Raw genomic sequence first — 11,847 nt, forward strand, 5'->3', positions numbered from 1 at the left:
TATTGTAATTTAGATGTCAATTTTTTTCATATTGTGTAAGTAATTTAGATGTCAAATTTTTATGATTTTTTTCTGTTCATAGAATTTTTATGATTTTTTTTCTGTTGTAATTTTGTTCATAGAATTTTAATGATTTTTTGTTCATAGTATTTTCTTTCTCAATTTATTGTGTATGTATAGAAAAATTAGTTAGAAAAATAATAGAACTATAGTTAAACTAGTTTATTTTTAGTAAGTACTACTTTATTTTATTTATAGTAAGTGCTTCATATATAGTTGAACTAGCTAGTTGATTTAATAAACCAATTTATTTTACTATATGTAGAAGTAGTTTATTTTTAATAAGTACTACTTTATTTATTTATAGTAAGTGCTTAGTAGTTGAACTACTTTATTTAGCTATATATAGAAGTAGTTCCGGCATCAACGTCGACGATGCCTATCCCGCATTCTCGTCATCGTCGACTCGGCGGTGGAGGCCTGCTTGATCAGGGCCATGTTCGGGACTGGGCTCCGCCGGGCTGGTATTGGGAGGTGCTACCTTAGCGGGGACATAGGTTGGTGAGGAGGCAGCCCGTTGTTGACCCGATCCTTGTTTGGTGGCGGTCGCGTGGGCCAGTGACGGTGCCGAGGCTTCCGGACACCGCGGAGGTGGTACGTCACCGTATCAGCGAGGAGGACGAGCACGTCCGTCGCTACATGGTTGCGTTGGATGGCAGGTTCGACAATACCTGACAGGTTCTTCCGGGATCTCACTGGAGCTATGATCCTGTGATCGTTCCTTATCTTTGGGTGTCCACCGCCCGCGACGATACCCGTCGGGCGCTATGGTTCTAGCTGTATTAATTAGCGATGCTAAATGTATGATAGTATTCGAGGAGTATTCGACGATGTACGGACACAAGAGATGATGTACTTCTGGTTATAATTGAATGCATGCTAATTTGAATACTACTTTATTTTACGATTTGGTTTTGCTTATTGAATGCTCATATTGGAAAAGTACTCCTACTTTGAATGCTAAAATTGAAGAGCACTCTATGCAGAAATCTAGGAGGCACCTCCATCATCCACGCCGTCGTGGGGGTAGCTTCTCCTTCATTCCCGTGTGCTAGACAATTTGTTGTAATAATGCACTCGGGAATGAAAGGAGGAGCTACGTACCATCACCGACAGTCAACCCGTGATTAATAATAATGATCTATTTTAGGTTTTTTAGTATATATATTTAATATTTGAATTATAAACTTAGGCCGGAAATGTCGTACTCGGACGACGAAAACCGCCCAGGGGAGTGCGACTGGTGCCACGACGACCGAGGTATGTGCGACAGGTTCATTGAGCTGGAGATGAACATATGATGATGCATGATTAGAAGGACTTGTTATTATATATGATGATGTATGATGCGAGCATGCATGAGTTATTATATATCAGCGGGTGAAATGAACATAGCAGTAGCTAGCGTTGGTAAACCAAGGACGAAGATACAAGAGAGGACACTTCTCTCTATTAGCTAGCTAATAACAACCTAAAATTAACCCCCCAAACCCCTAAACCAGCCACATTTAAAAAAAAAGAAGAAAAAACTTAGCTGCTGACACGTGAAAGCCTTTTGGTCCCGGTTCAAGTCACCAACTGGGACCAAAGGCCCCCTTGCCTGGGCTGCTCGCAGTGGCCACGTGGAGGCCCATCTGTCCCGGTTCGTGTTAGAACCGGGACTAAAGGGTGGATGCATTAGTAACGACCCTTTAGTCCTGGTTCAAGAACCGGGACTAAAGGCCCTTACGAACCGGGACAAATGCCCCCTTTTCTACTAGTGTCACCTAATGTTTGCAAAGTTCACCTAGTTTCATACTGAAATGCGTGATTAAGCAACTCACTTTCAACTTCAAAAAAATTATATTGAGCATATGTGGACTCATATTGTCAACCAATAGATATACCAGCTCTTTTTCTATCAATGTACTTGTGACAATTAAAATTTATCTGTTTGTAAGCTATGAGATTTTTATTTGGTTTTAAACTATTTATTATTACGATATAAAAACTATGTGATTTATTTTGTCTGTAAGCCTAGCTGAAAGTCAGTATCAATTAGGATCGGCCGGTGATCTAACTTATTGAACGGTTCATTCACAACACCATATGGTGGGAACAGATCAGCCCAAGAGCTACTTGAAACTGCTCTGTCAAGTTGCTCTCGAATTCGACCTCTACACCAGCTGAAAATATCGCCCGAATAACCAAGGTCATCGAGCCCACAGTCGCTCAGGCCACTTCTAAACGCCTTCATACATCGCTGAGGGCGTGCCACCCCCCTTCCTTCTCATGAGCTTGCAGAATTTCATTAAAATCCCCTGCCACTAACCATGGTAGATTAGTCACTGCATGCAAGCCTCACAAATATTCCCACGAAAGATGCTTTCGGTCACTACTTGGCTCGCTGTAGAAGCCTGTGAAGCGCCATCCCGCTGTTGTCATCTCCTTATGCGTATATCTATATAGTTTGTATGAACAGCCCTAGATGAGACTCCCATGATGGTTTGCCAAAGCATGATCAGTCCTCCACTTCTGTCGTCACTTTCTGAAACTTCCATCTCCTCAAAACCTAACCCCCTTCTAAATTTTCCTTCCTTAGCCATGTCCAGGTGTGTTTCAGACAGGAACAACACATCTGGTTTTATTCGCTCCGGGATCCCCAAGAGCGCTCGAACTGCCGCAGGTTTACGCATCCCACAACAGTTCCACACAAGGATTTTCATTGTGACCGGTCGAGCCCCTTCTCGGAGCTCAGCGATAAATTGTGGATGGCATCCATCACAACCGCATTGTCCTTCTTTGGTCTCTTCGAATCCTACGATAAAGTGTCACCATCCTCATCTTCCTTCTCTGTTGTCAGCTTGCCATGTGAGTGAATCACCACCGCGGTTGACATAGCGACTGGGGACTCTTGTGCCTGACCAGGCAGTATATTTGCAAGGGCTGTTGGGTTCGCATTCACCTCATCAAAATTAAGCCTCTTCTGGCCAGAGAGTTTGTCCCCAGTCGACCCGCCAATGGGTTTTTTAGGGCTAGTGCCCGTATCTTCCAGATCATCATCGTCCGAGCCATGATTTCTCCTTGGACAACCAGGGGTAGCCCTATCCCTCTGCCTCCCCTTCGAGCTTTGACCTGGCTGCCTCCTCTCTCCCGTGCGCGGTGCTAACATGAATTCTCCCCACTCCATGGACCGTAGGTCATGCTTTCCATTACCGTGCTCGAGGTATGTATGACCCATATAGCCACACACATAGCAGAACACCGACATCTTCTCGTATAGCACTGAGTAGTACACCTTCTTCCCATCCGTTGTAATAGAGACATATCTCATTAGTGGCTCGTGAATGACAAGCTTGACTCTGATCCTCACAATCCTTCCCTCACCCCACCTGGGGTTTAACATTACCTTCTCCACAGCCCCCACTTTCTTGGCAGCGATCTAACCACATGATCCTTTCTGAAAAGTGGGGGGAGATCAACAATCTGAATCCAAACTGCCAGTTTATCCAAGACTACCTCGTCATACCTGGTGTAGCCATCATACTTCTCGATAAGCACACCATGATCACGAAACAACCATGGGCCATCCTCTGTGACCCTCTTCCAATCCCCTAGACAATTCATAGTCAGAGAGAAGAAATTTTCGCCTAGTAGTTTGAACATTACTCCCTGTGCTAGACTCCAGGCGATCCGCATCGTATCATAGAACGACCCCCTACTGAATGGCTTGTTCGTGTGCACCGTCGCCAGCGCCATGAACTCCGCTTCCTCGATCTCATCCGGGAACTCCTCTTCGAAGATCAGATCATCCTCCTCCCGCTCCTGTAACTTGAGTTTCCCGATCATCTCCTCAAACCCGATTGGCTTACCTCCCGGGGTCGCACTTCCTTCTGATGATTGCGAGCCCGATTCCGACATCGCCAAACCCTAGCGAGATGCGTCTTCGAACCACCAAAACCGTAGCGACCCACGACAGGAACTAAGGCCGGGTAGATAGCGAGGCTATCCCCTTAATCAGCCCGAGAACCTAGCCGGGGATGATTAGGATTGGCAGTAGAGTCCGGTTCATCCTCACGGTGTCGTCACCGGAGGTATCTCAAACCCTAGACGGGAGCCGCCAGGGGAAAAACTTACATTACGTGCATTGTCCGGTTAAAAAACGGACTGCTCCTGTTGTTGCATCGTGTTGACGCTGCTTCTTTTTTTTAGTGAACAAAAAAACGGAGTGCTGCTGCTTTGTCCCGACTGTTGGGCCGCTGTAAGTACATTTTTCATTTTATAAATATATAATAAAGAAGAATAAAAACATGTATGGTTTTCTTAATTTAAAAAGTGAAAACGGCAAGAGGGGATTGAACAAGGGACCACATGTTTAAACGGCAAGAGGGCAATGTCTATGTTACTGGTTTGTGCCTTTCTAAGTTCTAACATTAACCGAGCAAAGTATTTTAGTTAAAAAGAAGAGGTTGAACGCGGATTTGACCAGCGTAGCACTAACCTCTACGTTCCAACGAGCCAGGTTTTCCCCTAAACAAAAAGACGAGCCAAGCTTTTTAGTTTTTTTAGTTATTTTCACATGTAGGCAACAATACGTTTTTTCTTGTGAAAAGACAACAGTAGTTACATAGTTTACTACATAGCGTCAATGTATAGAAAACATTTTTGAAATCTTCTAAAAAATCCGTGCCAATTTTATGAATTAATAATATTATTCCATGCCCAAATATACAAATTTTCTACGATAGTTTGATATTATTATCATTTTTCCAATAGGTTGCAAATAGAAGTTTCAGTTATCCCTAAGTATATTTTGACATTTTTATCTATTTCATATGAGCTAAGATAAAACATAATTCCTTAAGAAATGGAACTGTTTTAAATTATATTTGACTTACATATACATCAAATTGGCATTAACTCCAATAAGCACACATATATTGATTTAAACTATAGAAAATATTAAATCATCTCTAAAATTATTGAAACTCTTCTAGAACAAAATATCTGTATTATAGTACATGTAAAAATTCTATAGGTGTATGCCACATGTTTTATTTTAAAAACAAAACCGCAAATGAATGGAACTAGAACCTGAGACATGAATTTTAAGCGGTTAGCTCATTCCCACTCGGCAACTATTTTGTCGTGATATGAATGGGACTTCTTTTTTCATTAGTAAAGTATATAAAGCCACACTTTTAAGGCCGGGGTCGAACCACCTGTAGCTTTGAACAATCATATTTGTGTGAAAGAGTGTTTCTTACAATTAACAAAAATTTCCAACTTACATTTTAAATCAGTTACCTTTTTTTAAATGATTACATTTTTCTAAAATGTTAATTTTTTAATGGTCGAAATTGTTTTTAAGATGTTCAAAAAAGTTTTTTTTTGAAAAATGTCCAACATGTAGTTTTATTGTTTTTTAATTCCAAAAAATGGAAACGAAATCCAAAAAACATGAAAATTGGCACGGTGTCATTATATGCCCCTTGTAGGGCGTGATAGAAAATTGAGCATGTTTCGCAAAAATTATGAGAAATCAAACCATCTCCGAAAAGACAGATGGTTTCGAGAGAGAATTGGTCTAGTTTAAACGCGGAACGGACTGATGCATCATATGTTGGTATTCAAAATAATTATACACTCAAGATATATCATAGCATGATCCATCTCAATATTCGGCATCTTTCCGAGTCCGTTTGCTATATTTAAGCCACTAAATGCATTTCTAGATATTTAATGGATGAGGTAAATATACCCGAAGTCATAGAACATGCACGCAACAGACAGTTTGGTGCACAAAATTGTAAAATACATGTTTCTTGTTATGTAACTTGTCATGTCGTTCATATACGGTTCTTTCTACCATATTTTGCACTACATTTCCTTTTATCTAGATTTTAAATGTACATTTATTTGAATTTCAAAAAAAATGAGTTGATTTGTCTGAAAGAATTAATGTTCATTCATTGTGAACTTTATATATGAAGAATCGGTATAATTAGGCCTTACATGTATTCGCATAATTAGGACATGGGGCCGCCGATCCTCGACCCCAAACATGGAGTTTTTTGGTTTTTTAATTTCAAGCAATGTAAACAAACTCTAAAAAGCATGAAAATTGGCATGGTGTCCTCATATGATCCCTATAGGGCATGGCGGAAATTTAAGGAAGTTTCGCAAAAGCTATGATGTACATGGCTTAGAAACTGAACCATCTCTGAGGAAGACACGTGGTTTTGAGAGATAATGGGTCTGGTTTGAAGGCGTAGCGACCCATGCTTCATCTGTTGGCGTTGGAATTTTTTTAACACGCAAGATACACGATTACACGATGCATGCCAGAATTTGGCATCTTTTGAGTCCTTTTGCTATATTTAAGCCATTGGGTCCATTTCTAGACCTTTAATGCATATAACAAATTTAAACTGCAGGTGGTTAAAAGGTTGACAAATTTGATTAAAAAATCATATTTGTCTTCTTGAGTCTATGTTTAGGCCTTATGAAAGAAAAGGAAAGGAATTCCAAACATAAGGGCGCCAAGGCTCGATCCCGAAATGGAGTTTTTTGGTTTTTTAATTCTGAAAAATGAAAATGAACTCTGTAAATAATGAAAATTTGCATGATGACATCATATGATCCCTGTATGGTGTGGACATTTTTTTAGAAAGTTTCACAAAATTTATGGCATACATTGCTTAGAAATCGAATCATCTCCCTAGAACAAACATGGTCTTGAGAGAGAACGGGTCTGGTTGAAGGCAAAGCCACCGATGCTTCACTCGATAGATTTCCAAGTGGTTGAAAGGTTGGCAAAATTTGGTTCAAAAATATGTTTTGTGCTCTTGAGTCCATTTAGTCCTTATACAAGAAAACGAAATGGATTATAAACACGAGGGTGACTCAACCAAGCAACCACTAATATGGAATTTTTAATTTTTAATTTTTAATAATGCAAAAGAACTCTGAAAAGGATGAAAATTCATGTTGTGAAATATGTTCATATATTTTCCTCCAAATAAACTAGAAGAAAAATATATTCCCTTTCATTTATCCATGTCCAGAACAAAGTAGAAATTGCGAAATAAAACCAAGAAAATAATCAAAATGAAAAAAAAAGATAACCATGAAAAATAGTAGCATGTGGATTTTCTTACCCCCAACCTCTTTGTGTTGCTTATGCCACTAAACCACTGTATTAATCTCGCAAAAAACCACGGTATGAAGCTGCTACTTTTACTCAAGACACACGCTGGAGCTTTTTCTAGCCTGCTACGTTCTGATTGGCCGAACTAGACCTCCCATGGATCATGCCTCTCCACCGTCCATCCTTAGCCGATCCAACGGTCGGTGCTCCTTCTGCTCTCTATTTTAAATAATTTTAAAGAAGTTTCCAGATCCGTGACCAAAAAAGCTATGGCAATGAACTCCGATTGATGTCCCGTGAGTGCTGGGCGGCGCTTGATGTGGTTGCTGCAGAATAGTATAGCTTGAGGCAGAGTAGTAGGCCAGATGTGGAAAAACTCTTCCGGCCACAAGAGCCTAACCCTTTTGCTTAATTTGTTGTTCTTCCGGCCACTCACAGACCTCTTCTCCAGTCGATAAACACAAAGACTACTTCTTCATGGACGAGCACACACAACTTTCATTGCATCCGCTTTGATCCCTTGTGCTTCGCAAAATTCCGTGAATGTGTGTGACTTGAAAGTTCACGTGAAGTACTCAACGAGTGCGTCTTCAAGGTTGGGACCTGCGCCAACACCAGAATGATCTGGAAGAACCACTAAGCACTCACTAAAATTGTTTAGAAAAGAAATCGTGGCAGATAAATTTGCGTCAGTAGTTTAGGCATGAATGGCGATTGCCGATTCGCGTTGGTGATAACGCTGCAATAGAAGCCATTTCGCCGGCGATTTAAAATCGTGGATCCAGCCCTTGGCAAAACACCAGAGCAGAGTATAACAACTTGGGATATAATCGCATTTTATTAAAACAGATCATATTAGCAAATAAGTACATGTGGTATTCAGCATTAGTAAACGCTGAACTTACAAACTCTATTGTTCAAATTATATATGCCGGCCGTGGTCGCTCATTTGGCCACGGCGGCCTGCTTGGGCTTGAAGTCGTCCTGCTCCTTTCCATAGGTGGAGACGGGGAAGGACCTTCCCAGTCCGGTGGGCGTCTTGAAACTGATCTTTGAGTGGTCGTTCTTGTCGATGTACATGTCGCAGACGGTGACCCAGATGAGGAGCTCCTTGCTCTTGACCCCCGTGATCCGCTTCATCCTGCGGTCCTCGACGAAGGCCGTCACCTCGGTGGCGTATGAGACCAGCCTCCCGATCTGCTTGAAGGTGTGCGTGAGCGCCTTCTTTTGGCGCAGCCACACGAAGCCCGTGGAGCGGTTTTAGCCGACCTCCTCGATGTCCGCCAGCGGCAGCAGGCCCAGCGGCATGTTGGTCTCGGCCAGCAGCTCCGTCGCCTTCTCTGCACACAACGCCGCACCATGGTACACCTCCGCGCCCTCCTTGTTCACCTCGATCGCCTGCGATGCCATCTCGATGGAATAAATTTAATCACTCGAAGCAAACTCTGGTTCAACTCGACGCTCGGGAGATGCAGGGGTGCTTGTTGATTGATGTGGTGGGATACTGGGATTGGAGGTGCAGAGGGGCGGATTTATAGGCATTGACGCGAACTATATATGAGAAATTGTACTAATGTTCACTGGAATGCTTACCTCTGGAGCAAGAGGATGTGAAAGCAAAGCTCTGGAGTTGAGGCATGACACTCCAGCGATCTGTGTCAACGTCGTGTCGAGTATGGGGAGCGATCGGGCGGATGGAATTGCGTTGCTGGTAGTTGAATTAATACGCCTGCTAGCACGCGTCTGACGGGACACCTGTTGGACAACCACCCGAGTTAATTTGCGATTTTCCTCAACCAGCGTGACGCGGCTGGTAGGCTGGTACTAATCGATCCGCAGCAAATTTCGTCCATGAAGAGTTTGATGCGTCTACTATGCATGCAGAAAAGTGATTCTACCATGCACGGGATATCCAGTGCATGACTAAACCGTCCATCTGATTAGAGATGCATCTATGCCATGTATTCATTCTTATATTTAAATCCATCTGACAACTTTATGGAGCAAGGCTGCACCAACTAGTTCTCTCTCCTGCCCACTAGTACTGAATTCTATTTTGAATCTAAACTTTAAACAACCATATATTTTTAAAATAAATACAGGGTAAATAGTCTGTATGAACATGCGTTTTTCTTTCGATGATATCTTCGAAACAAGTTCAATATTTAATATGTTTTCAAAATTTGAGTTTACGAAACACAATGAAACATGCATGTACGGAAAATTACATGATGGTTTTCGCATGGATATATAATAGTGTTCTGCTCTTGCGCACATTAGTAAGTTTATTAATAACAACGGATAATAACTTGTGCAAATTGACAAAAAGGTCTAACAATCATAGTTTTTGTAGTTTCATGAGGTTTTAAAATCCATGTTTCAAAAATGTTCGAATAATATTCATGGTTAGTCTTGTTGAAAAGATCTCGTTGCCAAGAACACAAATATGTAAGAAGAATCAAATTTTATGTCTAAAAACTATAACAGTTTCAAATTAGAGATAGCTTAAAATACATGGATGGATTGAGAAGAGAGAAAGAATCTTTATTAGGGGATAGGGTGGAGCCCGTGTGCTCATAATTGAGTTAATGATATGAAATGGACGGTATCTCTCGTGCATGGTAGAAAAACCAGTCTCACTATGCATTATATAGTAGCTGTCTACAGTGTTCTGCACTCAGTAGTTTACTGTAGTGGTCTTTCTAGAGGGACACCGATGACGGATCCGTACTTGTTACTCCACTTGCTAGTTGATATCCCACCGGACCAATCTTGGGCGCTGGGACGAAGCACCTAGTCCAGCGACACCACTGCAGTGGATCACACCATGTTGTAGAAGCGCTGCCTCCCATCAGGCATCAAAGCCGGGGGGGCCGCAGTGGATCACATATCTTCGGTTTTCAAATGTTTTTATGTTGACCCAGTTTTCTATTAAAATATATTAGTTAATTTCTGAAAAGTTGTTCACAAAACATAATTTCTGTGGTTTTTCAAAACATTAGTTAATTCATAAAATGTTCACAAATTTGAATACAATGTCCACACATTAAAATATGTTCAAATTTAAAAAAGACGTTCATGATTTTCAAAAAATGTTCTCGAATTTGAAAAGATTGTCCACAAATTAAAATAGGTTCAGATTTAAAAAATATGTTCATGATTTTATAAAACAGTTCACAAATATGAAAACATTGTCCAGAAAGTAAAATATTTCTAGATTTAAAATATTCAGAATTTTAAAAAGTTTCTCCACGACTCAAATAGTATTCACAAATTAAAAAAAGTACTTGTGAACAGAAAAATATAAAAACTGTTCAAGAATTTGAAAATTCCCAAATTCAAAACATAATTGTAAATTGAAAAATATAATGAACTTAGAAAAATATTCATAAATTTAAATAATGTTTGCAAAATTTCAGGCACTTCTTGCATTTGATTAAATATTGATGAATTCAAAAAATGCTCACAATTTAAATAGTATATATTTTATATTTAATAAAATGTTGCCAATTTAAATAATGTTTGCAATTTCAAAAGATATTTCTTAATATGAGAAAATGTTCATTAATTAGAAATGTATTTTCAGATTTCATAAATTGTTTTGGAATTACAAATTTAAGAAAGAAACGAATATTGCTTTTGGGGGCCGAGCTTCATGGTGGTCTCCATCTATTTAGATAAATTAATTTGAACTTTGGAGGTTTTAATGTGGTTTTACTTGGGGCAATTCCTGCAGGAGTTCTAGGTCTTGGGTGATGTAGATTATGCATACAATTGGCGCTTGGGATCAGGTTGTTGCTGAGGAGGTGAACTGGCTGGGCTGTCTCGGTTCGTAGTTGTACCGAGGTATGTTTGCACAAAGCACATATCATAGTATTGAACTATAGCCCTGGTAATCATGAGGCTTAAACTTCAAGGTTGATATCTTACGTAGTACTCTTCCCAAACCATTGGATGGAATTGTTTGTTAATGGGTATGTGTACTGTTTTGTTGCTCAGTATAATTGTCTGATGTTGGAGAATTTAAACTACTAGATTATGAAGAATTTATCACTGTACTCAATCACCAATTGATAAACCGAGTTAAAAATAAGGAAAAATGTGCCCCCTAGCATCGGAAGGTCAAATAACCAAGGACGATTATTAAGAGAGACTAAGAATGCACAAGGTGACCACTAAGCTTGTTGTTTTGGTGCTTAGAGTGTTCAATCGGGGCTCATCATGTGTCGTCTTCAGAGTTGTTTTTGTGTTTTTCCTAAAACTATATATGTTCCTGCTTTGGAGATATATGTTACATGAGACATTTAATATATGTTCCATTGTATATATTTAAAGAAATGCCTTCTGTTCTAACAGAAAATAGACTGGCAGGGTGGCAAACAGGTGCTCAAGCGCTGAGGTACTAATAGAGCACTAAATTTTAGTTTTTATAAAAATGTTATCAAGTTACATGTTATATCATAGTATAATTCCATCTATTACCAACATTATAGCGTCAAATTAGATGGGCGCAACAATGCCCACTTTCAGTGATCTAGTAATACCGGATCATCTGCGTCGGCGTGCCGCCCCGAGGTTGTTTGCCATCCCGACATCACACACTGGAGATATTTATCCACCACCCCCCGCTGCCTGCCCCCCCCCCCCCTCTACCAGGC

General features: G+C 40.3%; 1 pseudogene; it reads right to left on the bottom strand.

Moving 5' to 3' along the window:
- Positions 1 to 8,134: 8,134 nt before the first annotated feature.
- Positions 8,135 to 8,627, bottom strand: LOC119280356 (annotated as a pseudogene).
- Between the last annotated feature and the right edge of the window lie 3,220 nt (positions 8,628 to 11,847).

This window comes from Triticum dicoccoides, chromosome 3B (genome assembly GCF_002162155.2).
Source record: "Triticum dicoccoides isolate Atlit2015 ecotype Zavitan chromosome 3B, WEW_v2.0, whole genome shotgun sequence".
Lineage (NCBI taxonomy): Eukaryota > Viridiplantae > Streptophyta > Magnoliopsida > Poales > Poaceae > Triticum > Triticum dicoccoides.